Below are 26276 nucleotides of genomic sequence, written 5' to 3' on the forward strand. Positions count from 1 at the left end.
TTTAGTTGTTGAATTAAAATCCTTTATCTGTTTTCTGATCTTTTTATTGCTGTTATAGAGTTTTGTATATGAAAGAAAATGTGTGGCACTTTCTGTTTCTGATATATTTTTCTTAATTTATGAGGTAACTTATTTGCATTCATCTTAATGTTACTTATAGTCTTTTATGACTCAGTATTATTCAATTAAGTGCATATATGTGTCTCCATTTTCATTCATCTGAAAAGCACCAGCCACTTGGGTAGTTCTATAACTTGGATATTGTGAGTTAGTACCTCAGTTTCATTGGGCTCTGGCTCCAGACTCCACTTAGCTCCCCAGTCTTCCTGTCTTCCTGCTCCATCAAAAAAAAGTCAGATGACATGTGTTCATACTATAGAGCATAGAGATTTTTAAAGAGCAAATAAAATATAGTCTTTCCAAGGGCTGGGAATAGGCAGTTGCCAAAAGGATATTTGCTTAAACTTACATTTATATGGCTGTATGTGTGTGTGTGTGTGTGTGTGTGTGTGTGTGTGTGTGTGTGTGTGAAGTTTTTATTCATTAAACTTCCCAACTCTTTATTTTTACATGATCTTTGATAATGTTGCACAATATATTTGATGATATTGATCCCATCAACTCTTCCCAGATGCATCCCTTTTCTTTACACACTCACCTTTGTGTTCTTTTTTTTTTCTTTAATTTTATCAAATCTATTTGTGTTGCACAAAAATTCTTGAATGTGTGGCTATCCTCTAAAATGACCAGTGGCTACCTATGACCAAACAGGTCATAGGTCCTGGGGAAAAATCTATTAATATATATTCCAGTATAGGGTCACAGATTTAAACTTTTTATTATACCTATATATTCGTGTATCCCTCAATCTTTTTCTAAGAGGAATCTATTGGCAGTAGATGGAGATTAACACAGAGATCCAAAACTAGTCTTGAAGCAGAAATAAGGAAGGAACTGCAGAAACAGTATCTGATAGGCTAAAAAATGAATAATAAACAAAGCTGGGTGGGAAGAGGAGGAGAGTGAAGCTTAGAGGAGTCAGAGGAACAGGATATGACCAAACATCTTGTATGAAATTCCCAATGAACCACTATAATCAAACAAAGGACCACAAAGAAAGACACAAAATTTAATTTATCAGTATAAAGTTGGCCTCATTTTGGAAACGCAAGGATGATTCATCATATACAAGCCAATATATGCAATACATCACATAAATGTATTTAATGATAGAAAAGATCTCAATAAATACAGAAAGACAATTCTGACTTATCTGTATTATCATAATATATTCATGATAAAAGCACTGAAGCACGAATCAAGATGGCGGAGACAAGCAGACGCAGGTAGGCCTGTGGCAGCGGCCCGCGGAGGTAGACAGGCCAGGCGGCAGCGGCCAACAGGGACATTCAGGCCCGGCGGCAGCCGGCAGAGACATTCAGGCCCAGCGGCGACCCACAGAGGTGGACAGGCCCTGCAGCAGAATTAAGCAGACGGAGGTGGACGGGCCCGGCTGCAGTGACAAGCTGAGGTGGGTGGGCCCACTGAGGCAGCCGCAGAGACATACAGGCCCATTGGCGGCCCGCTGAGGCAGACAGACCCAGCGGCAGCTGACAGGGACATACAGGCCCTGCGGCGGAGACAAGTGGACGCAGGTGGGCCTGTGGTGGCGGGCCACAGGGGTGGACGGGCCCGGGGACGGAGAGGGGCGGACGCAGCCTGGAACAGGGACACCCTAGCCCCAACACCTGGGGAAGAGGCTATCTCGGAACCAGGGCGAGTCTGGGCACTCTGTCTGGGGACAACCCAGGAAGATTCTCTCAAGACACAGGTTGTGTGATAATGGTGTGTTGTGTGTGTGTGAATGAGAATTTATGAATGTTGAATCCTGGGCTTTGACAATCATTGTCAGTGCAGATTAAGCTGCAAGTATTTGTGTTTTGGAACTTAAATTATAAAGCTCGTTACGTCTTTCTGACAGCTAGTTTTGGTGTTTGTGAGCATATTTTACCTACATTGCCTTTTCAGGATGTTGAGAAAGATGCATCACGGGCACAGACTGGAGGCTGGGGGCTGGATGGTTTTGAGGAAGAGGTCTTGGTGGACTCTTTCGTGGAGCAAAGGGAAGCAATGCCTTCTGGGAAATGAGTTGAGTTTTAATCTAGTCTTTAAGATTAGAAGTCAAAAACAAAAATATTAAGGAAAGGAAAACCTGATTGATCTTTGAAGTATTGTTATGACTTTTGAGTCCTTTCTTCCAGAAAACAAGGACTTGGTTGTCAGGCCTATGTTAGGCCTAGGCCATGATGCCATGTAGTTGTACTTGAATCATTTCAATGGAAAGTGTCTTGGTGATTGGAACTTCTAGTGCAGTTTGGAGTTCTTCCATTTGAAAAATGTGATATTTGCATGGGATTGTTTGAATCTTGTTTTCTGGTCCCTCCCCATCACCACCCTCATACCCTGAAGGTAGATTTTTCTCTTGATAAAGGAACAAAAAAAGTGAACATCTTGTTTGTAAATAGGTATCTAGTAACTAGTGGTAAACTTGAAATGGTAGAATTCTTTAAAGCCTAATTCTAGGTAGCCTTAAGAAAATGAATCTTAATTATTTTTGAACCTGTATTCACCTTGTTTTTTTCAAATATCTTAAGTTATATTTTCTCTTTCAGAGCTGCTTCTTATTTGGGGCTACTTTTTTTTTTTTTATTTGAGGAGTAATTCATAAAAGGGTATATTGTTTTGATGAGATTTTTTACAACTGTGGCTGGATGTCTTTCTTTAGTCTTCCAAGAAGGGCCATTTTACTTTTTTAGAGTTGCTTTTTAAAGTCATGAGGTCAACAACTTGGACTACTATGCATGTAAGTGCTAATGCAAATTAAAACCCAAGTTGACCTCCAGCAGCAGTTCATTCTATGTTGACAGTGAGAGAACACTTTGCCTGTTAGGATACAGTTACTCGTGAACTGAAATGCTGAAGAAACCCCTCCCCCTATTTTGCTTTTTGCAAAAATCAAGGTATATTCTAGGGTTTCCTGGTTGACCTCAACAGACAAACTGAGATGATAGTCTTAGTTCAGAAATGATCTGAATGTAGATTTACAGTCTACGTGTACAGCTGGCTAAGTGAGATCGCTTTCACAGTTGTGCATGTATCCCATTGGCTCCCCATTAGTCACTGAACTCTTAAAACTGGTATTGTAACATTATCACAATGTTTTGTGCCAATTTTATAAACTTTACAGTGCAATATGTGTTCCTTTTCTGAGGCAAACCAAAGGTATATTTCTCAAGGTTCTGCTGCTGACAGCAGCGTTGATGGAGGATTTTTTATACATTTGTAATAGATAGAAATAAACCAGAAAAAAAGAAGAAAAAAAAGTGGTGGAGGAAAAGGTAAACACTGCAAGAATACTCAAAAGGGCTGAGAGTTGCAAACGCCAAGAATGGCTTTGCATAGTAAATGGAATAGAACAGCTCTGAACTATAGCTTACTTTTCCTGGTTTGGTCTGACAGAATGATTGAATGCTTTTGTACAAAAATCAGAGTCTTAAAAACAAGGATTTGGTGAGACTGTAAAATGGTGTGCCACTTTGGCAAAACAGTTTGGTGGTTGGTCAAAATGCAAAACATTGTTACTCTGTTACTCAACAATTCTACCCTTAGGAATATATCCTCAAACTACTGAAAATGTGCACCTATGAAACATGTACATGAAAGTTTACAGCAGTGTGTTGCTAATAGTAAAAAAGTTAAAACAACTCAAATAGCTATCAAATACTGGAGAGAAATAAAATGTGGCTTATTCATACAATAGAATATTTTTAAGACATAAAAATGAATGAGAAACTGACAGATTAAATGACTTTGGTGAACCTTCATAATTTCATTAGTAGATCTTTCCATTTCTAATTTATAAATACATTTGGGGTTATAAATTATAAATGTACTACCTCCTGTCAACATTGTATACTTCTATTTGATGATTTCTGTGTCAAACATTATATGGAAATGTTTCCAAGTATTTTCTGTATTAACTGTGAATGAATAGAACAAAATAAATTGCCTGTGATGGAAAAAAAAAAAAGAAAATGCCATACAGGCCTGCCTAAAAGGAAAAAAAAAAAAGCACTGAAGCACATATTAATTATATGTGGATATCAGCTGTTAAGTCTTCGATAAGCAGGCTATAATCCATGTAACTACAGAGCTTAGGAATAGAAAAAGGGACTGGGCTTGAATCCTCCTAGAAGGGGAAACAAATACATAGCTATGCATGTCTCTGCATATGTGTGCATTTCTTGTGCTTCTTCTTCTGTTTGTTTTGTCCTTCTTTGTTTATATTAGTATTAATAATAATAATCATTATTATTATCAAAATGCCTATTTCCTTTTTTTAATTTAATTTTATTTTACAATACCATTCAGTTCTACATAACAGCCACAGATTCCCTTGTTCTCCCCCTTCCTGCCCCCCTCCCGTTCCCTCCAGCCCACCTCCCATTCCCACATCCTCCAGGGCAAAGCCTCCCCAGAGGACTGAGATCCACCTGGTAGACCCAGTCCAGGCAGGTCCAGTCCACTCCTCCCAGATTGAGCAAAGCGACCCTGCATAAGTCCCAGGTTTCAAACAGCTAACTCATGCAATGAGCCTAGGATCTGGTACCACTGCCTAGATGCCTCCCAAACAGATCAAGCCAATCAACTGTCTCACCTATTCAGAGGGCCTGATCCAGTTGGGGGCGCCTCAGCCTTTGGTTCATAGTTCATGTGTTTCCATTCGTTTGGCTATTTGTCCCTGTGCTTTATCCAACCTTGGTTTCAACAATTCTCACTCATATAAACCCTCCTCTTTCTCGCTAATTAGACTCCCGGAGCTCCACCCGGGGCCTAGCCATGGATGTCTGCATCCAGATTCCTCAGTCCTTGGATGGGGTTTCTGGCACAACTATTAGGGTGTTTGGCCATCCCATCACCAGAGTATGTCAGTCCCAGCTGTCTCTCAACCATTGCCAGCAGTCTTTTGTGGGGGTATCTTTGTGGATTTCTGTGGGCCTCTTTAGCACTTTGTTTCTTCCTTTTCTCGTGTGGTCTTCATTTACCATAGTCTCCTATTCCTTGTTCTCCCTCTCTGTTCTTGATCCAGTTGGGATCTCCTGCTCTCTTTCCCTCGACCCTTGCCCTTCATTGCTCCCACTCATGTCCAGGTTGTACATATAGATCTCAGCCATTTCTTCATCATTGGGCTATCCTCGTGTCTTTCTTGGGGTGCTGTTTTCCAGGTAACCTCACTGGGGATGTGAGTAGCAGTTCAGTCATCCTTGTTCCACATCTAGTATCCTCCTATGAGTGAGTACATACCATATTTGTCTTTCTGAGTCTGGGTTACCTCACTCAGGATGATTTTTTTCTAGATCCATCCACTTGCCTGCAAACCTCATGATGTCATTGTTTTTCTCTGCTGAGTAGTATTCCATTGTGTATATGTGCCACAATTTATTTATCCATTCTTCAGTTGAAGGGCATCTAGGTTGTTTCCAGGTTTTGGCTATTACAAACAATGCTGGTATGAACATACCTGAGCAAGTGCTCTTGTGGTATGCTTGAGCATTTCTTGGGTATATGGCCAAGAGTGGGATAGCTGGATCTTGGGGGAGATTGATTCTCAATTTTCTAAGAAAGTGCCATATTGATTTCCAAAGTGGTTGTACAAGCTTGCATTCCCACCAGCAGTGGAGGAGAGTTCCCCTAGTTCCACATCCTCTCCAGCATAAGGTGTCTTCAGTGTTTTTGATCTTAGCCATTCTGACAGGCATAAGGTGGTATCTCAGAGTTGTTTTGATTTGCATTTCCCTGATGATTAGGGATGTTGAGCAATTTTTAAAATGTCTTTCAGCCATTTGAGTTTCCTCTGTTGAGTATTTTCTGTTTAGTTCTGTAGCCCATTTCTTAAATGGACTGTTGGTCGTTTTGATGTCTAATTTCTTGAGTTCCTTATATATTCTGGATATCAGTCCTCTGTCAGATGTGAGGTTGGTGAAGATCTTTTCCCATTCTGTAGGCTGTTGCTTTGCCTTGTTGACCATATCTTTTGCTCTACAAAAGATTCTCAGTTTCATGATGTCCCATTGATTGATTGTTTCTCTCAGTGTCTGTGCTCCTGGTGTTATATTTAGGAAGTGATCTCCTATGCTAATGCATTCAAGACTACTTCCTACTTTCTCTTCTAGCAGGTTCAGAGTAGCTGGATTTATGTTGAGGTCTTTAATCCACTTGGACTTAAGTTTTGTGCATGGTGACAGATATGGTTCTATTTGCAGCCTTCTACACTTTGATATCCAGTTATGCCAGCACCAATTGTTGAAGATGCTTTCTTTTTTCCATTGTACACTTTTGGCTTCGTTGTCAAAAATTATATGTTCATAGGTGTGTGGGTTAATGTCAGGGTCTTCAATTCGATTCCATTGGTCCACATGTCGGTTTCTATGCCAATACCAAGCTATTTTTATTACTGTAGCTCTATAGTAGAGCTTGAAGTCAGGGATTATGATGCCTCCAGAGGTTATTTTATTGTACATGATTCTTTTGGCTATCCTGGGTTTTTTGTTTTTCCATATGAAGTTGAGTATTATTCTTTCCAGGTCTGTGAAGAATTGTATTGGAATTTTGATGGGGATTGCATTGAATCTGTAGATTGCTATTGGCAAAATTGCCATTTTTACTATGTTGGTCCTTCCTATCCATGAGCATGGGAGGTCTTTCCATTTTCTGACATCTTCAATTTCTTTTTTCAGGGACTTAAAGTTCTTATCATGTAGGTACTTCACTTGCTTGGTTAGTGTTACCCCAGGATATTTTATGTCATTTGTGGCTATTGTAAAGGGTGATGTATCTCTGATTTCCTTCTCAGCTTCTTTGTCCATTGTATATAGGAGGGCTACTGATTTTTTTGAGTTGATCTTATATCCTGCTATGTTGCTGAAGGTGTTTATAAGCTGTGTCAGTTCCTGGGTGGAATCTTTGGGGTCACTCAAGTATACTATCATGTCATCTGCAAATAGGGAAAGCTTGACTTCTTCCTTTCCAATTTGTATCCCCTTAATCTCCTTATGTTGTCTTATTGCTCTGGCTAGAACTTCAAGTACTATATTGAATAAGTATGGGGAGAGTGGACAGCCTTGCCTCGTTCCTGATTTTAGTGGAATTGTTTTGAGTTTCTCTCCATTTAATTTGATGTTGGCTGTTGGCTTGCTGTAAATTGCCTTTCTTATGTTTAGGTATGTTCCCTGTATTCCTAATCGCTCCAAGACTTTTATCTTGAAGGGGTGTTGGATTTTGTCAAATAACTTTTCTGCATCTAGTGAGATGATCGTGTGTTTTTTTTTTCTTTGAGTTTGTTTATATGGTGTATTACATTGACAGACTTTCGTATGTTGAACCACCCTTGCATCCCTGGGATGAAGCCTACTTGAACATGGTGGATAATTGTTCTGATGTGTTCTAGGAGTCTGTTTGCCAGTATTTTATTGAGTATTTTTCATCAATGTTCATGAGGGAGGTCAGTCTGTAGTTCTCTTTCTTTGTTGTATCGTTGTTTGGTTTAGGAATCAGGGTAATTGTAGCCTCATAGAAGGAGTCTGGTAATGTTCCTTCTGTTTCTATTATGTGGAACAATTTAGAGAGTATTGGTATTAGCTCTTCTTTGAAGATCTTGTAGAATTCTGTACTGAAACTATCTGGTCCTGGGCTTTGTTTGGTTGGGAGACTTTTAATGACTGTTTCTAATTCCTTAGGAATTATTGGACTATTTAAATAGTTTATCTGGTCTTGATTTAACTTAGGTATGTGGTAGCTATCCAGAAAATTGTCCATTTCTTTTAGTTTTTCCAGTTTTGTGGAGTAGAGGTTTTTGAAATATGACCTGATAATTCTCTGGATTTCCTCAATGTCTGTTGTTATGTCCCCCTTTTCATTTCTGATTTTGTTGATTTGGATTCTCTCTCTCTGTCTTTTGGTTATTTTGGAAAAGGGCTTGTCTATCTTGTTGATTTTCTCAAAGAACCAACTCTTTGTTTCATTAATTTTTTGTATTGTTCTCTTAGTTTCTATTTTATTAATTTCACCTCTCACTTTGATAATTTCCTGGCGTCTATTCTTCCTGGGAGACTTTGCTTCTTCTTGTTCTAGAGCTTTCAGGTGTGCTGTTAAGTCACTAGTGTGAGATTTCTTCAACTTCTTCATGTGGGAAAATGCCTATTTTCTATTCTATATATAGAGAGACAGAAAGTGTGTGGATATGAGTGGGTGGGGAAGGGAAGTGGTGTGGATCTGGGAGGGTTTGAGAGAGTAGAAACCGTTTTTCAGAAGATATTTTATGAAAAAAAATAACATTAGTAAAAAGCAGACCTTTTTCCTACAGCTTTAAAAATGCATTGAAGAAACTAGGGAAAGAAAGATCATTTCTCAACATAATAAAAACTACATATGGCTAGTCTGCAGACAGTATAACATTAAGTGAGTGGGGGTTGGTAGAATCAGTCATAAACCATCACAGGCAGCAAAGTAACAATCCACAGGAGGCACAAAGGCAGTTCAACTTAGCAAGACTAAGTAGTAGGTACTGGTTTAAACTTGGGGAGTCTGGCCCCAAGGAGTTTCTTTTAGGCAAATTTAAGAACAGCAGAATTTGATGAAAACTATTCTGGTAATAATTTCTTCAGTCCCATGTATACAATAAAGCATATATAAATCTCTTTGATGAACAAATAAACTGAATAATGATCATGTATGACTATATCTAAACTCTGCAAAGTACATTTAACATCTTCCATAAATATTGGGTTTATAGACTGACTGAGAAAAATAAGGTCATGATAGGGGTCTGGAGGAGGACCTAGTGCGGTCTTGTTCACACAGGTAGTACAAAGGTAACTGAGCTATTAACTATGGCTGCTCTCTGCCTACTGGGTAAATACCAGATTGTTCATCTCTTCATTTGAAGGAACAGCCCTTCATGTTTAACATTCCTGGTTTCCTCCATGCTTATCTTTGAGCACAAGGAACTAGTGACACTTACAATGTATGCCAAAATCAGTAATCAGACAAAGATGTCTTCTTATTTCAGTCTGGTTTAATATATTGCTTGACATCTTTATTAAATCTTAAAGACATGAGAAGAAAATCAATGGGAAGAGAAAAAATTAAAATATCCTTATTTACAGCTATAATGTACATATAAGACACTCTAAAGACTCCACCAGAAAATTTGTTTTTTTCTTTTATTTTTGAGATTATAATGACATCATTTGCCTCTCCTTCTATTCCCTCCAAAGCCTCCCATAAAACTTTCCTTCCTTTCTTTCAAATTTATACTTTTTCATTGATTTTTGTTACCTGCAGTACACACACACACACACACACACACACACACACACACACACACACACATTCCTAAATGTAATCTGCTCAGTCTATGTATTACTTCTACGTATGTTTTCAGGGATGGCCATTTGGTGTTGGATAACCAATTGATGTGCTCTTTTGTGGGGAACACTGTTTATCCAATATTCAGCATTCTTTATTTGCCTGTAATTCTTTTTTGATTTATTTTACATCCTGGCCACAGTTTCCACTCCCTCCTCTCCTCTGGGCCCCTCCCCCAAATCTCCCTCTTTTCCTCATCCCCAATCCACTCCTCTTCTTTTTCTTTTCAGAAAAGTGCAGGTCTCCTATGGATATCTACAAAATATGGCATATTGAGTTGCGGTAAGACTAAGCACCTCCCATGCACTATGGCTGGGCAAGGTGACCCAATATAAGGAGTAGGGTCCCAAGAGACAGTTCTTGCTCCAACTGTTAGGAGTCCCACAAGAGGACCAACCTACACAAATGTAACATACATGCAGAATGCCTTGGTCAGTCCTATGTAGGCTCCCTGTTTGTCAGTTAAGTCTTTGTGAGGCCCTGTGAGGCCAGGTTAGTTGATTCTGTGGGTTTTCTTATGATTTCCTTGATCCCTCTGGCTCCTACAATCTTTTCTCCCCTTCTTGTGCAAGATTTCCCAAGTTCTGCCTAATGTTTGGCTGTATGTCTACATCTGTTTCCATTAGTTCCTGATGAAGCCTCTCTGATTACTATTGGACTAGGCACCAATCTATGTGTATAGCAGAATATTGTTAGGCACCATTACATTGACATTTTTTCATCCAATTGTATTTGGTTCTATCCTAGGTTTCTGGGTCATCCAGCCTGTGGTTCCTTGTCTTCTAGGCAGTGTCAGGGATGGGTTTACTTTCTTGGCATGGTTTTACACTAGATCAACCATTTCTTGGTCACTCCCTCAATCTCTAGACCACCCTTACCCCAGCATATATCATAGGCAGGACAGACTCTAGGTAAAGGTTATGTGGCTGGTTTGGTTTTCCACTCCCTCTACTTGAAGACTTGCATGATCACAGGTGTCCAGTTCAGTATAGTAGTCTTTTGCTAAGATTTTTAGCTGGGGTTATCCTTGTAGATTACTGTGAGATTCCCTTGTACCAGGTTTTTACCTGACCTGAAATGCCCCCCTTCCCAGTAGTCTCTTTCAGTACTCTCCCCATCTCCCCCTTCCCAATCTGATATCTCATGTTACCATGCCCACTCATGCAAAATCCACTCACAAACTCTCTTCTATTCCCCCATCCTGGGGAGATCCAGCATTCCTCTCTTTGAATCCTTCTTGTCACCTAGTTTCTATGGGTCTGTGGATTGCAGTATAGTTATCCTTTACTTTACAGCAAATATCCACTTATTAATGATTACATACCATGTTTATCTTTCTGGGTCTGTGTGATAGTTTGAATGCAATTTGCCCCTGTAAGTTCATAGTGGGTGGCACTATTAGGAGGTATGGATTTGTTGGACTAGGTGTGGCTTTGTTAGAGGAAATGTGGTACTGTGGGGTGGGCTTTGAGGTCTCACATATGTTCAAGCCATGCTCAGTGTCTTAGTTCACTTTCCTGTTGCCTTCTGATCAAGATGTAGCCAGCACCATGTCTGCATGCATGCCACCATACTCTCTGCCATGATGATAATGGACTGAACCTCTGAAACTGTAAGCAAGACACCACAATTAAATGTTTTCTTTATAAGAGTTGCAGTGGTCATGGTGTCTCTTCACAGCAATAGAAATCCTAAGACAGAAGTTGGTACCAGGGACTGGGATGTTGCTGAGATAGACCAGGCTATGTTTTTGTTTAGAGTAATATGGACTTTGAAGTTTAGGATAGGAAAGCAGTGGGATGATTTAAGCACTACTTAATTGGCCATACTAGTAGAAGCATGGAAGACAATGATGCAAAGAGTTATTTGAACTCTGGGGTGCTAGCTTAAGAGGTTATAGAGGAGACAAATATTAATAAGCAACCTATGGTTCTTGTGATATTTTGGTGAAGAATGTGGCTGCTTTTTTGTCCTTGTCCAAAGAGTCTGCCTAAGGCTAAAGTGAAGACTTTTGGATTAATTTTGTTAGCAGAGGAATTCTCAAAACAGCCTAGTATAAACTCTGTCATGTAGTTATTAGTGTTAACTCTGATGAAGATTTATCTCCATCAGATCAAGTTGAGAAAATGAAAAGATAAAATGTACAGAATGAGAAAAGGGGCACCAGGTGTTAAGGAATATTATTTCAAGGTGTGTTACTTTTGTACATTTGTTTAACTTTGTGATGCTGTGTTACTCCATCTGTCTAAAATATCTGATGGTCTAATAAAGAACTGAATGGCCAATAGCAAGGCAGGGAAAGGATAGGTGGGGCCGACAGGCAGAGAATATATAGAAGGAGAATCTGGGAAGAGATAGGAAGAAGGGGCAAGAGAAGGAGGAGGACATCAGGGACCAGCCACTCAGCTACATAGCAAGCCTTGGAGTAAGTTTAAGATTTACAGAATGAGAGAATGGGAAAAGCCCAGAGGCAAAAGGTAGATGGAATAATTTAAGTTAAGGAAAGCTGGCAAGAAACAAGCCAAACCAAGGCTAGGCATTCATAACTAAAAATAAGACTCTGTGTATGATTTATTTGGGAGCTGGGTGGTGGGGCCCCAAAGAACAAAAAATAAAAAAAACCAACAACACCCTGGAAATGGAATAGAACTAAATCCTGTGCTCAAGGAGATAGATTAAGAAATGGAATAAAGGGAGTGATGACCTTGGGGCAAGATCCCACCCAGCTAAATTTCCAACTTGAGAAAAGGAATTAAAGAAAAATTAGAGCCAGGTGTTGTGGTGCATGCCTTTAATCCCAGCACTGGGAAGGCAAAGAGGCTGGCAGATCTCTGAGTTTGAGCAAGTTTCTAGATAGCCAAGCTTAGGCAGTGAAAGACAAAAGGCTGGTAAAGATGTAACTGAATGAGAAGCCATGTTCCAGCACCAAAAACACCAGAACTTGGCAGCTTCAGCCATGGAGTTCTGACATTAGAGGTAAGTTTAGAAGTAATGGGTTATGGAATTTACCTTGATGACTAAGGAAAGCTGTTGAGGCTAGGAATGTGTCAGTGATATCCCTGTATGGAGGCTCAGTGAGACCATTTCATGAGGCTATGACGTTGAAGCCTGAATTGCCTTGGAGACCCCAAGATGTTGGAGATGCCAAAGCCATGAGATACCTGCCAAGGAAAGCTGCTAAGGGGGAGTGGAACTAGCCTAAGAGAAAGAAGTGTGTTGCAGTCAATAAAGCTGAAAAGAGTTTGAAATCAGAAGAGTGTTTTGATATTAGACATGGAGAAACAGTTTGTAGTATGCCCAGCTGGGTTTTGGTCTTGCTTTGGTCCAGTACTTCCTCACTATGCTCCCTTCCCTAAGTTTTGGAATGATAATATATATACTGAGCCATTATATATTGGAAGTATATGATCTCTTTTTGTATTATGATTTTATAGGGGGTTACAGTTAAGAGATTGCATGTATCTCAGAAGATACTCTGCACTTTGGACTTTTAAAATTATTGAGACTGTGATAGACTATGGGGACTTTTGAAGTTGGACTAAATGTATTTTGCATTATGATATTGTTAAAAGCTTACAAGGGCCATGGAATGGAATGTGGTAGTTTGAATCTAATTTGCTCCCATAAACACATAGGGAGTGGCACTATTATGAGGTCTGGCTTTGCCGGGCGGTGGTTGCAGAGACCTTTAATCCTAGCACTCTGGAGGAAGAGACAGGTGGATTTCTGTTAGTTCAAGGCCACCCTGGTCTATAGAGGGAGCTCTAGGACAGACTCCAATGCTACACAAAGAAACCCTGTCTCAAAAACCAAAAAAAAAAAAAAAAGTGTGGCTTTCCTGGAGTAGATATGGCTTGTTGGATAAAGTATGTCACTGGGGGAGTTGGCTTTAATGTCTTGTATGTGGTCAAGCCATGCCCAATCTTGTAGCAGTCCACTCTCCTGATGTCTTCTGATCAAGACATAGCCATCACCATGTCTGCCTACATGCCACCATGCTCCCCACCATGATGATAACGGACTGAACCTCTAAAACTGTAAGCAAGACAATTAAATGTTATCCTCATGAGAATTGCCTTGGTAATGATGTCTCTTCACAGTAATAGAAACCCTAACTAAGACAGTCTAGGTTAACTTCACTCAGGATGATATTTTTCTAGTTCCATTTGTCTTCAAATTTCATGATGTCATTGTTTTTAACAGCTGAGTAATACTACATTGGGTAAATGTACCACATTTTCTTTATCCATTCCTCAGTTGAGGGACATCTATGTTTTTTCCAGGTTCTGGCTATTACAAATAAAGTTGTTATGAACATAGTTGAGCAAGTTCTTTGTGGTATGATTGACTATCCTATGAGTATATTTCTAAGAGTGATATAACTGGGTCTTGTGGTAGATTGATTCCCAGTTTTCTGAGAAACTACCACACTGACTTCCAAAGTGGCTGTATAAGTTTTCACTCCCACCAGAAATGGAAGATAGTTTCCCTTGCTCCACAATCTCTCCAGTATGAGGTTTCACTTGTGTTTTTGATCTTAGCCATTCTGACAGATATAAGATGAAATCTCGAAGTAGTTTTGATTTGCGTTTCCCTGATGTCTAAGAATGGTGAACATTTCTTTAAATGTTTCTAGACCATTTGAGTTTCCTCTGTTAAGAATTCTCTGTTTAAGACAAAGAATTCTCTTTTAGGACAAATAAAGACTCCCTACAAAAGCCATTATAGTTAGCTTATTATTTTTTTTTTTTTACCAAAATTACACATTGCACAATAGAAAACAAATAAACAAGTAAAGAAAGAGTCCATAGAATAGGCATATATATTTACTAGCTATGTATCTAGGATGGGATTAATATGTAGAGTATATGGAGAATTTTAAAACTAAACAAAAAGAAATCAAACAATACAATGAATACATGGGCTAATAAAAAGAATAAAGTTCTCAAAATATGAAGTACAAATGTCTTTTCAACATGAAGGTATGTTTGACCTTACTATCCATCAGAGAAAGAAAAATTAAAAATACACTGAGATTCCATTTCACCCCAGCCATAATGGCAGTCACTAAGAACAAAAAGTGCTAGGTTGTCTGATGAACCCTTACACACTGTTAATGGAAATGTCAACTATCCCCCATGGAAATTTCTAAATAAACAAAACTTGTAAGAGATCTATCATATAAGCCAACTATGCCACTCCTGATTATTTACCCACAAGTTCTAAGCCAACTTTTAAAAGAGATACTTATGTATAATGTTTATTGCATCCCTATTTACAGTGGCTGTGTTAATAGATCAACCTAGGTGTCCAACCACACATCAATAGATAAGAAAATGTGGTTTACATACATAATGAAAATGTTTTCAGTCAAAAAGGAGAGCAAAGTTTTATCATTTGTAGGAAAGTGGACATATCTACATGTAATCATATTTACTGAATTAAACCAGTCTTTATGAAATGTTTTCTCGCATATGTGATTCCCGAGTTTTATATAAACATTTAAGATCACTTATGTATGCATGACACAAAAGTAGAAGTGATACCAACTGTCTAGGGGAACATGGAGAGTTAGAAAAGATGAGAGGGAATGTGGGAGGGAAGAGGTTATGGCGCAAATATGTTCAACTTACACTATGGATATGTTGTCTTAGGGTTTCTATTGCTGTGAAGAGACACCATGACCATGGCAACTCTTATAAAGAAAAACATTTAATTGGGTGGCTTACAGTTCATAGGTTGAGTTCATTATTATCATGTTGGGACATGGCGACAAACAGGCAGACATGATATTGAAGAAGGAGCTGAGAAGTCTACATCTTTGATCCACAGGCAACAGGAAGTGAACTGAGACACTTGGCATGGCTTGAGCATATATGAGACCTCAAAGCCTGCCTCTACAGTGGCACACTTCCTCCAAGAAGGCCATACCTACTCCAACAAAGCCATACCTCCTAATAGTGTCACTCCCTTTGAGCTTATGGGGATTAATTACATTCAAATTACCACATATGTACAAGAATGTTGTGTGTCATAAATCACTATGTATGATGAAACTATGGAATTATTTCTAAAAAACAGGCAACTTCAAAAATCAGATAAATATGACAACAATCTCTGAGAACCAATTTTGATATGATGGGAAACATACAAATTTCTGAAGTAGACTGAAAACCCTGAAGTGAAATTAATCAAGTTACTTGTTCAGGGAAAGACTAATGTCAAAACCATCATTCTTTGACATATTTCATTGTCTTTCCAGCTGTGGTGCCCAATCTTACAGGCATAGGTGATCTTCTGACCCTTCAGGAATGGTTTCTTTTGCAGAGAAGTCTGCTTATCAAAAAAGCCAAAATAATTACAAAACTTTCCCCTTCTTTTTCCTTCCTATGATACACGGTATTTTCCACTTTGCTCTATCTCAAATTCCTTTCCTTTTTTTCTTTAACTTTTAATATACACTCTTAAATATATGAATATTTTCTTCTATGTCCTTGCAATATTACCCATTTTTCCATAAAGTAATTGGTATGCTTTACTTAAAAATAGTAATTTCGCAGGGCAGCAGAGGCACAAGCCATTAAGCCCTGCCCTAGGGAGGCAGAGCCAGGTGGATCTTGACACCAGCCTGGCGAGATCCAGGACAGGCACCAAAACTACACCTAGATGCCCTGTCTCGAGCCCTTCCCCCAGAAAGGAAATTATATGTATGTTTCTAAAATACAATATTTCACCGTTTCAATGAAATTCTCGCGTCATAGCGGGAATGGGGTTGGGGGGAGAAAAGGGAAAATCACACAAATGATCATAGGTCGGGCACCGCCTCCATGTCCCAGGCCACTCAACTGTCAGTCCTGGTCACTGCAGGATGACATCACACAGGGGCACCCCAGAGCCCTCAGCAGCAGGCATGGATCCTCAGGGAGATGCCCAGGAGGCCATGTCATGCTTGTTCAGCACTGCTCTACTACAGGGAACCTCCTTGGCGGCTTTCTCCATGTCGGAGGGCAGGGCCTGTCACGGAAGCCACACACGGAAGCCACACGTGACCCTCCATCACTAGGACGACATCGGCAGTGCGGACCTCAGATCCTGCACAGCCTGCATGACATCTTCCAGTACCTGTCCACGACCACGCGGGTGCTGTCCCCGGACATGACGTCCTTCCCAGGCACCGGGAGCCGCGGCTCGTCTGCACAGGACACCGCACCCGGGGCACCGGAAACAGCTTCTGTGGCACCGGAAGCGGCACCGGAAGCAAAGGCGAGTCACGAGGACGCCAAGGTCTGATGGAAACCAAGCGCGACTACTCCATGGAGCCCAGCGTGATGATCTCAATGGGCGATGATGACCAGTGCGGAAATATTTTTGAATTTTTATTTTAATTACGATGCACCAAGAAAGAAAAGAATTATAATCGGCAAGTTCCCCCTGTGCTGGGTGAGGAGTAGACCCTGGACACAGAGCAATGCTCAGAGGGAGGTTTTTTTCCACATCATGAGTCGCGGGGGAAGAAAGACTTACTATTCAAAAAAACCTACCTGCAGAAACACTGATTTAAAAAAAAAAAAACCACGAAAAAATGGAAATCACTGCACAAAGGTATTTCCGGTCCATACTCTATTTAAGAAAACTTTGTAAAAGAAATATTATTATAATAAATAAAAAAAAGGTTAAACTTTAAATAGTATCTGGGGGCTGAAAGGGGAGAATTTTGTACAGCATGGGGGTGGGGATGAACATAAAAACAAAAAATTTTAAAAACCAATTTTCTTGATGTTTTCAGTTTGAGAAATTCGCTTTGGGCAAAAGTTATGTTTTCCTGAATGTATATAAATATCGATATAAATGTGTGTGTGTGTGTGTGTGTGTGTGTGTGTGTGTGTGTGTGTGTGTGTGTGTGAAGGTTAGTCCTTCACCTCTGACCTCTGAATCGATGTCCATCCCATCAAAAAAGAAAAAAAGGAAGTTTTTTGCTTTCCATTTTTTCATGTCATAAGACACAGACTTCCAAATGGGCAATATGAGCCTCTAGATACATGAAAGTGAAAATACCTGACTCACAATTCAATAACTTGTTTTGAAATGATGATGTTAGAATACTATTTTGATCATTCACATCAAATCTTTCCCTAAACAATTAGATGTTTGGAGATTAGAAGATTTGAGGCATTTTAAGAATATTTGCGGATTCTGAGTATAACAATTCATGAAAAAAGTGGCAAAGAGTGCAAGAAGGAGAACCTAGAAGGGTTTGGAGAGAGGAAAGGAAATGGAGAGATGATGAATTTCTATTATAGTCTCAAAAATAAGAAACTTAAATTTTAAACTTTGGACTTATTATTCTGAAAGCACACCCAGAAGATTTCGTTTAGTCAATAGTACACTGTTTAAAAAATAAAATACTAAAGTAGGAGTTGAAATAAAACATTATGCACAGATGATTATTTTCAGTGGTGTCAATATAGTCCTAGCTCTCTGTTTCCAACTTTAAGTCTGCATCTATTAAAAGAAATCAATAAATATTTAAAACAAACCTGGCATGACATTACTAAAGTCACAATCTTACAATCATAGAGAAAGAAGTTTAGCAATTATTTGTTATAGAAAGTAAAGTTTTATTTTTCTCATTTTAAAGGAGAGTGCAATTAACTGGTTGAGGATATGAATTGTACATAAAAGTGCCTAGGAACAATGCCAAACAACACTCCAGTAAGTACACAGACATAGAAAACAACAAGTATAACTTATGACACTCCTGAGCAAAAAAAAAAACTACCAACTGAACAAACACAGTAATATGTATTTAGTGCTAGTGGTAAATGTTCAGAAAATACTGGATATTTTGTGAAATGCAGTCTTCCCCATGCAGGTTAGAAGGCAGGGAAACATAGCTTATATAATAATATTTTTAACATTCACATCAAATCTTTCCCTAAACAATTGGAAACAGATGTTTGGAGATTAGAAGATTATGAGAATTTCATGTTTGAAAAAAGAGACTATATATATTAAGTATTTTCACTGATATCAATATAGTCCTGGCTCTCTGTTTCCAACTTTAAGTCTGCATCTATTAAAAGAAATCAATACTTACATAGTTAAAAGAAACCTGACATGACATTGCTAAAGACATGTAGTTTGTAGAGTTTACCTCCTGGGAATCCTTGTCCATGCATCACTGCTGAAATCTTGGTGGGTCACAATCTTTCATTTCCTTGGGAGGCTGAATGGGTTTTCAAATATATATTTAGTGAGTCTTCTACATGCTATAGCTTATGAATCTAATATTTCAGGAAATAATGTGAAATTATTGCCTTCCATTCAGGAAATTTCTTTTGAAAACCTAAAATGATAGTCAATTATATGTAAATATGCTTAAATAAATTTTCATTTTCATGTATCTAGAGGCTCATATTGTCCATTTGGAAGCCTGTTTTTTTCCAAACATTTTATATATATATATATATATATATATATATATATATATATATATATATATATATATCCGCATATACTATGAAAACATCAAAAATTTGGATTTCCTACAGATCTGGAATGAAAAATCATTATAACTGATTTGGGGAATGGGTAAGGATATTTGGAAAGCATTTTGATAAATTTACTCTTTGCATGTTGTGCTTAGTCTTTCTAGATCTCAAATATAGGATACTGGTTGGTAAAACAAAAAGGTCTAATATTTAATTGAATGAAAAATTCCAAAGCATGATCACAATCCAAATAAAAATAACTAAACTAAATACAAAAGTCATACACACCACTATGAACTTTGTAATTACAGTAAGATAACCTATCACAGAGTGAGTGCAGGTTGAAATCAGCTACCCATAGTGGAATTCCAACCATACAAACTGAAGTAGAGTGCTATCTCATATAAACACTCCAGAGACATTCACACCAATATACTCTCAAAGTTTCCATATTGAATTGTAATTCCGCAAACATGAGGCACTGACAAAATACAGTGAAGGTAATAAGTCACTTCTCCACAAAAAAAAAATGTGGATTGAACTGATCAGCAAAGAATCCACTCATAGAATAATAAGGTATAAAAATATTACTTTGTAAACAAACATGCTTAAAACTGTGAGTAATGCATTCCTTGTTACTTTCTAGATTACAGGTGAATTTTGTATTAAGAAATATTTAGAATCAAGGAAACTTAAATACAAAATAAATTTCATTTATAACTGAAATAAAATCACAATAGCTTGAGTTTTCACAAGTACTAAAAATTATAAACCATCCTCTCCTACCTTGGGGCACAGGACCACATCTAATGAAAGCATGCTTCTGTTATTCTACAACTGAACGCTAAGTAGCATTTAATTTGCTTAAACCACCAGACAAATCTGCATCACCTGAACATGACTTATACATGTAGAGGTCCAGGGCTGTTGAATCAGAGATTAAATTTTAACAATGGTCCTCCATAGATGGTCCATAAATATTTGAGAAGACTTAGTTCAATTACAGTCTCAATCCACATTTTGTTATACAGAATTTACATTGTGGTGTCAAACTCATAGGGTTCTTTCACTGTTCTAATACACACTGCCTAAGGAGTCTGAGGCAATGATCACCACATAGACTGATCATCTGCTTATTATTTCCAAATCACGTATTGCGTCTACCTGTCATTGATATTTTGGCTGTGTCATAGAATCAGAGAAGTAGAAAAACCTGCATTGGACATTCCGTATATTTTTATAAGATTTTTTTTAATTTATTTTACATACCAACCACAGATCCCCCTCTTCTCCTGTCCCCCAATTTTCCCCCCAACCCACCTCCCATTTCCTCCTCTAACAATGCCAGGCCTTCCATGAGGAATCAGCAGAGCCTGGTACATTCAGCCAAGGCAGATCCAAGCACCTCCCTACTGCATCAAGGCTGTGCATGATTTCTAGCCATAGGTAGTGTGCTCCAGAAAGCTGGCTCATGCACCAGGGATGGATCCTACTGCTAAAGGGCCCCTTAAACATACCAAGGTACACAACTCTCTGCTTATGCAGAAGGCCTTGTTGAGGGGGGCAATATCAGGTAGGGGATGAGGGATGAGAACATGAGGGAACAGGATGGTCAAGCTAGAACAGGAACTGAGTGGGAGAGCAATGAAAGAGATACTATGATAGGAGACATCATAGGGACAGGGAGAAACCAGATGCTAGAGTTCCCAGGAATCCACAGGCATTCCATATATGTTATGGGAGACACAGATGTTTAAGATTATCTACTGTAGATTAAAAGAAGTTCCATTATGGCCCAGTTCCAGTCTTTGACACCTTTCCACAAATGATAAAGACGCCAAGGTACAGCACCCTTTTCTTTTTCCTCTCAGTTATATTTCCATACCACTAGTTCACAACATGTTTCCCCATAAGTACAACTCATTTCATTTCCTAAAGACATTCTTTTTATACCCTTCACAATATACATTACTCCAAATCTCTTCCTCTATACCCATTCTATCTACCATTTCCTATCTTCTTTACAAATTCTTATTGCTTGAAATTCCTCAGATAAACAATATTAAAATATATTTATAATTCTCACCTATTTGTGAAAATTAAGTTACTCTAAATTGCATTTATTTCTGCAAGTCCTTGTGGGGGTATGTTTGTTACTGAGCACAGGTGTGTATAGAAGCAGAGGAGTTGGATCCTTCTGGAGCTGAGTTATGGGTGGTTGTTTTCCTCATGATTTGAGTGCTGGGAACTGAACTCAGGTCCTTTGGAAAAATAGTATGTGCTCTTAAGCACTGAGTCAAGCTCTGTAATTCAGCTCTTGACATGCCCAATTTAAAATACTACTGAAGCTTCAGGATACTTATAACTTATTACAATCTAATGCTTTTTATTCCTTACTGCATACTTATTTTATAGACTACTTATGGATGATAAAATACATGCTGGCCCTGATTTTAATAATTCTTTAAAATGGCATACTGATGACATAATTCTTACCTTTTCCTCTATTTAGAATATTTGTGGGTGTTGGAGTTAATCCTAATGATAACTGAGGAATATATATTGGTTGAAGACCAGTAGAGGTATCCTGATAAAACAAATGTTAACATAGATCTATCAATTTTCAATTGCTTTTGAATATTTAAGCTATGGGTTTTTTTTTTATTTTAAAAGAAGGTATTCTAGGGCTAGAGAGATGGCTCAGTGGTTAAGCAGGTAGCTTGCTCTTGCAGAGAGCCTGTGTTTGGGTCCCAGCATCCACCTCAGGTGGCTCATAACCATCTATAACGCCATCTTCAGTTTGCTGACTCCTCAGGCCTCTCTGGGTTCCTACACAGAAATGCACATACTCATACAGACCTGAGACACAGTCATACATATACTTAAATAGAAAAAGGTAGTCATTTAAAAAATGTAAAAGCAAGTATTGTTGACATAAAAATATATAATTTCAAAATTATTTTTGAAATCATTTTTAAATTTTTAAAAATTTTAAGATAGGAATACATTATCACACAGATGGTTCCTAAATGAAATATATATTTAACGTCACTGAAAACTGACGATATAAACCCACAATGGAATGTAAAAGGGCATGTGTATTAACAACCAGAACATTTAGTGATATGCATATTAGACAGGATTTAACTTCTGGACACACAGAACATCATTTTTGCAAAGTTCTTATTAATGAGAGGATGTTTAAAAACAGATTTGAGCATAATAATTTCATATTATAATTATAATAAACACTACAGAATAAAGTATTTACAATCCTTACTGTAAAAAAATTTTTCTTTTATCTTATCTTATTTACAGTGTTCTTTGCCTTGTAGAAGCTTTTCAGTTTCTGGAGGTCCCATTTATTGATTGCTGCTCTCAGTGTCTGTGCTGCTAGTGTTATATTTAGGAAGTGCTCTCCAGTGCCAATGTGTTGAAGGCTATCTCCCACTTTCCCTTCTATCATGTTCAGTCTACCTGGATTTATGTTGAACTCTTTGATCTACTTGGGCTTGTTTTGTGCATGGTAATATATATGGATCTATTTTAAATTTTCTACATGTTGACATCCAGTTACGTGAGCACCATTTGTTAAAGATGCTTTCTTTATTTCTAATTGTACAATTTTGGCTTATTTGTAAAAAATCATGAAAATTGATGCAAAAATACTCAATAAAATACTGGCAAACTGAATCCAAGAACACATAAAAAAAATCATACACCATCATCAAGTAGGGTGTTTTTATTTTTGTTTGATTTGGTTAGGCTCCTGCCTCCAGGCTTCTGCCTTGAGTCCTGCTTGGCTTCCCTCAAACGACTGTGACCTAAGGTATGTAAGCCCAATAAACCCTTTTTCAAGCTGCTTTGGTCATGTATCACAGCAATGGGAGCGTGACTAAGACAAAACTTTTGCAGTTTCTTCTCTAGCCAACTTGAAACCTAACCTTCCCTCATCCCCGACTCTTATTCCAGTTACTTCTCTATGTAACTCCACTACATCTACATATTGATTCACCATTTCTCTATAATCTTACAGTATCTTTTTTTCCATATCCACCTTCTTGTCTTTCTCTTCCTCACCCTCCATTTATAGTGATGAGGCTTGAACTCAGGGTCTTGTACATGCTGGGTAAATGTTTTACCACTGAGCTATAGTTCTATGACTTGATTTCTTAAGACATGGTCTTAGCATATTGTTCAGAGTGGCCTTGGAGTCATTATATAAACTGAACTGGCATCAAACTAACCATTGGCCTATCTCAGTCACCCCATTGTCTTGGCTTAGATTGGCTTATAGGACAACGCACAAAATTGGAAAAGATCTTCACCAAACCCACATCTGACAGAGGACTGATCTCCAAAATTTATAAAGAACTCAAGAAACTAGACATAAAAATACAAAATAATCCAATTAAAATAATGGGGTACAGATCTAAACAGAGAATTATCAACAGAAGACTCTCAAATGGCTGAAAGACATTTAAGAAATTGTTCAATATCCTTAGTCATCGGGGAAATGCAAATCAAAACAATTCTGAGATACCATCTTACACCTGTCAGAATGACTAAGATCAAAAACACTGACAGCCTATGTTGGAGAGGGTGTGGAGTAAGGGGAACACTTCTCCACTTCTAGTGGGAGTTACAATCTGTACAGCCACTCTGGAAATCAGAACGGTGGTTTCTCCAAAAATTGGGAATCAATCTATCCCAAGACCCAGCTATACCAATCTTGGGCATATACCCAAAGGATGCTCAATCATACCACAAGGACACTTACTCAACTACATTCATAGCACCATTATTCATAATAGCCAGAACCTGTAAACAACCTAGATGCCCCTCAACCAAAGAATAGATAAAGAAAATGTGGTACATTTACACAATTGAGTATTACTCAGCTGTAAAAAAAATGACATCATGAAATATGCAGGTAAATGGATAGAACTAGAAAAAAATCATCCTGAGTGAGATAATTCAGACCCAGAAAGGCAAACACAGTATGTATTCATTTATAAGTGGATACTAGATGTAAAGCAAAGGATAACCAGACCACAATCCATAGCTCCAGGGAAGCTAGGTAACAAGGAGGACCCTAATAGGGATGCATGGATCACCCTGGGAAGGGGAAAGAGATGAGATCTTCTGGGTAAACTGGGAGTGTAGGGGGGTGATAAAGGGGAGGGCATGGGGCATGAGAACATGAAGGAATGGGACACTTGAGTTGAAGGAGGGATGGAGTGGGAGAGCAATGAAAGAGATATCTAGATAGAGGGCAGCATTATGGAACTAGGGATAAACCTGATGCTAGGGAAATTCCCAGGAATTCACAAGGATGACCCCACATAAGACCCCAAGCAATAGTGGAGAGAGTACTTGAACTTGCCTTCCCCTGTAATCAGATGGGTGAGGACCCTAACTGTCTCATAGAACTTTTATCCAGTAACTGATGGGAGCAGATGTAGTGACTCACATCCAAGCACCAGGCCTAGCTACAGAAGTCTAGTTGAAGAGAGGGAATAGAGATTATAGGAGCAAGGGTGATCAAGATCGTGATGGGAAACCCCACAGAGACAGATGACCCAAACTTGTGGGAGTACATGGACACTATACCAACAGCTGGGGAGCCTGCCTGGGACCAACAAGATCTCTGCATGTGGACATCAGTTTTGTAGCCTGGTCTGTTTGGGGGACCCTTGGTGGTGGGACGAGGATCTATCCCTGGTGCATGAGCTGGCTTTTTGAAGCCCATTCCATATTGGTGTGATGCCTTGCTCAGCCTGGATGGGGGGACAGACGGGGAGGACTTTGTCTTGCCTTTGAGAGGAGGTAGGGGGCAGTGGAAGGAGGGGAGGGAGGGGGAACTCAGGTCAGGTTGGTATGTAAAATGAATAAAAAAATTAATTAAAAAATGAAAACACCATAAATAAGTAAATATTCAGTAAAAAGGAAGAAAAGTAACTATAGGTAACCAAGTTTAGAAACTTAATGAAGTCTTAGAAAGATACAGGTCATGGATTTTCTCTCATTTTGTATTCCTTGGTTCTTTGGTGGGAGGGTGTAAATTAATGCTTAATTACATTAATTAATTAATGTAAATTAATCAGAAAATCACAAGCTTTTGCTATTTAATTTTTTTATTCTTTTTTAAAAAAATTCTACTGTACTTTCTTTCTAGCATCATGAGAGTACTGCATCTGAATCACTCCAGCTCTTCCTTCTCCATCCTAGTTCCAAGTACATTTGCATATAGGACATGAAAGTAAAAAAGGACTTTGTCTTTGGGGAAAAAGGAGCTAAAAAGAGATCTGAGAGGAAGGATGAGATCATGGAGCATGAAAGATGTGTTCAACATGCACAGTTGGATGAACTGCTTGTAAAGAGAAATTTAAAGTTTTAAAGGGAGAAAAGCCAGGGATAACCTCATTTTACTTACATATTTAAGAGATTTTCATGCAAAAATTAACATTCTAACTACTGAAATATTGGAAAATGGTATTTTACACAATACCAAATTAATACCATTTAGATAATTTGTGGTTTGTGCCATTTTCTGTACATTATGAGAATTTTTTCAAATGTATTAATTTTACATATTTTAAAGATTCATGCCAAAACATTCTTCATAGAATATCAGCAAATATAAACAATCAGATGTTTAGTTTAGTTTAAAGTGCAAAATATTTTCCACACAGTAGTAGCTAAGAGTAAAACTAATTGAATGAAATAATGAAATAATAAAATAATAACTTGTGTTCGTTTGGTTTATATAAAAACATATAAATAATGTTATAGAAATCTTCTCCAAATATAAAAATAAGCACAAGTCATAATAGGAAAGGAAACAAGATATTTTTGTGTGTCTAAATTTATCCAGATGTTTACTTTTACATTACATTATAAGAATGGCAGAATGGGGAAAAATAAAGGTTCAATAATTGAATCGGTAACTTCACTCTGGTGTACTCACATAATAATATACCATAAAAAATAAAATATGTTTGCAAAAGTAGTGAAGAATTAAAAATAATTTTAGCAACAGAAAGAATACATAGCAAAAATCGGATGATAATGATGTAAGATATAGTCTCATATATGCTTCAAAATATGTTTATATGATAAATGTATATAATCTTACCTAATTGAAAAATAATAGATTATATTTGTAAAATAAAATATCCAAGACAAATTGTTTTTCTTAAAAAAAAAAAAAAAAGGATAGGAGCAGAAACAAAGCCCCACAGCCAGACACTAGATGGAGCTTGGGGGATCCTGCAGAAGAGGAGGAAAGTTTGTAGG

At 38.1% G+C, this 26276-nt stretch overlaps 1 protein-coding gene across 1 annotated transcript in view; it reads right to left on the reverse strand.

The window, feature by feature from the left end:
• Nucleotides 1-26276, reverse strand: part of LOC143272954 (anoctamin-3-like) — a 282163-nt gene that overhangs the window by 45413 nt on the left and 210474 nt on the right. The window lies entirely within an intron of this gene.

Source organism: Peromyscus maniculatus, chromosome 4 (genome assembly GCF_049852395.1).
Source record: "Peromyscus maniculatus bairdii isolate BWxNUB_F1_BW_parent chromosome 4, HU_Pman_BW_mat_3.1, whole genome shotgun sequence".
In the NCBI taxonomy this organism is placed as follows: domain Eukaryota; kingdom Metazoa; phylum Chordata; class Mammalia; order Rodentia; family Cricetidae; genus Peromyscus; species Peromyscus maniculatus.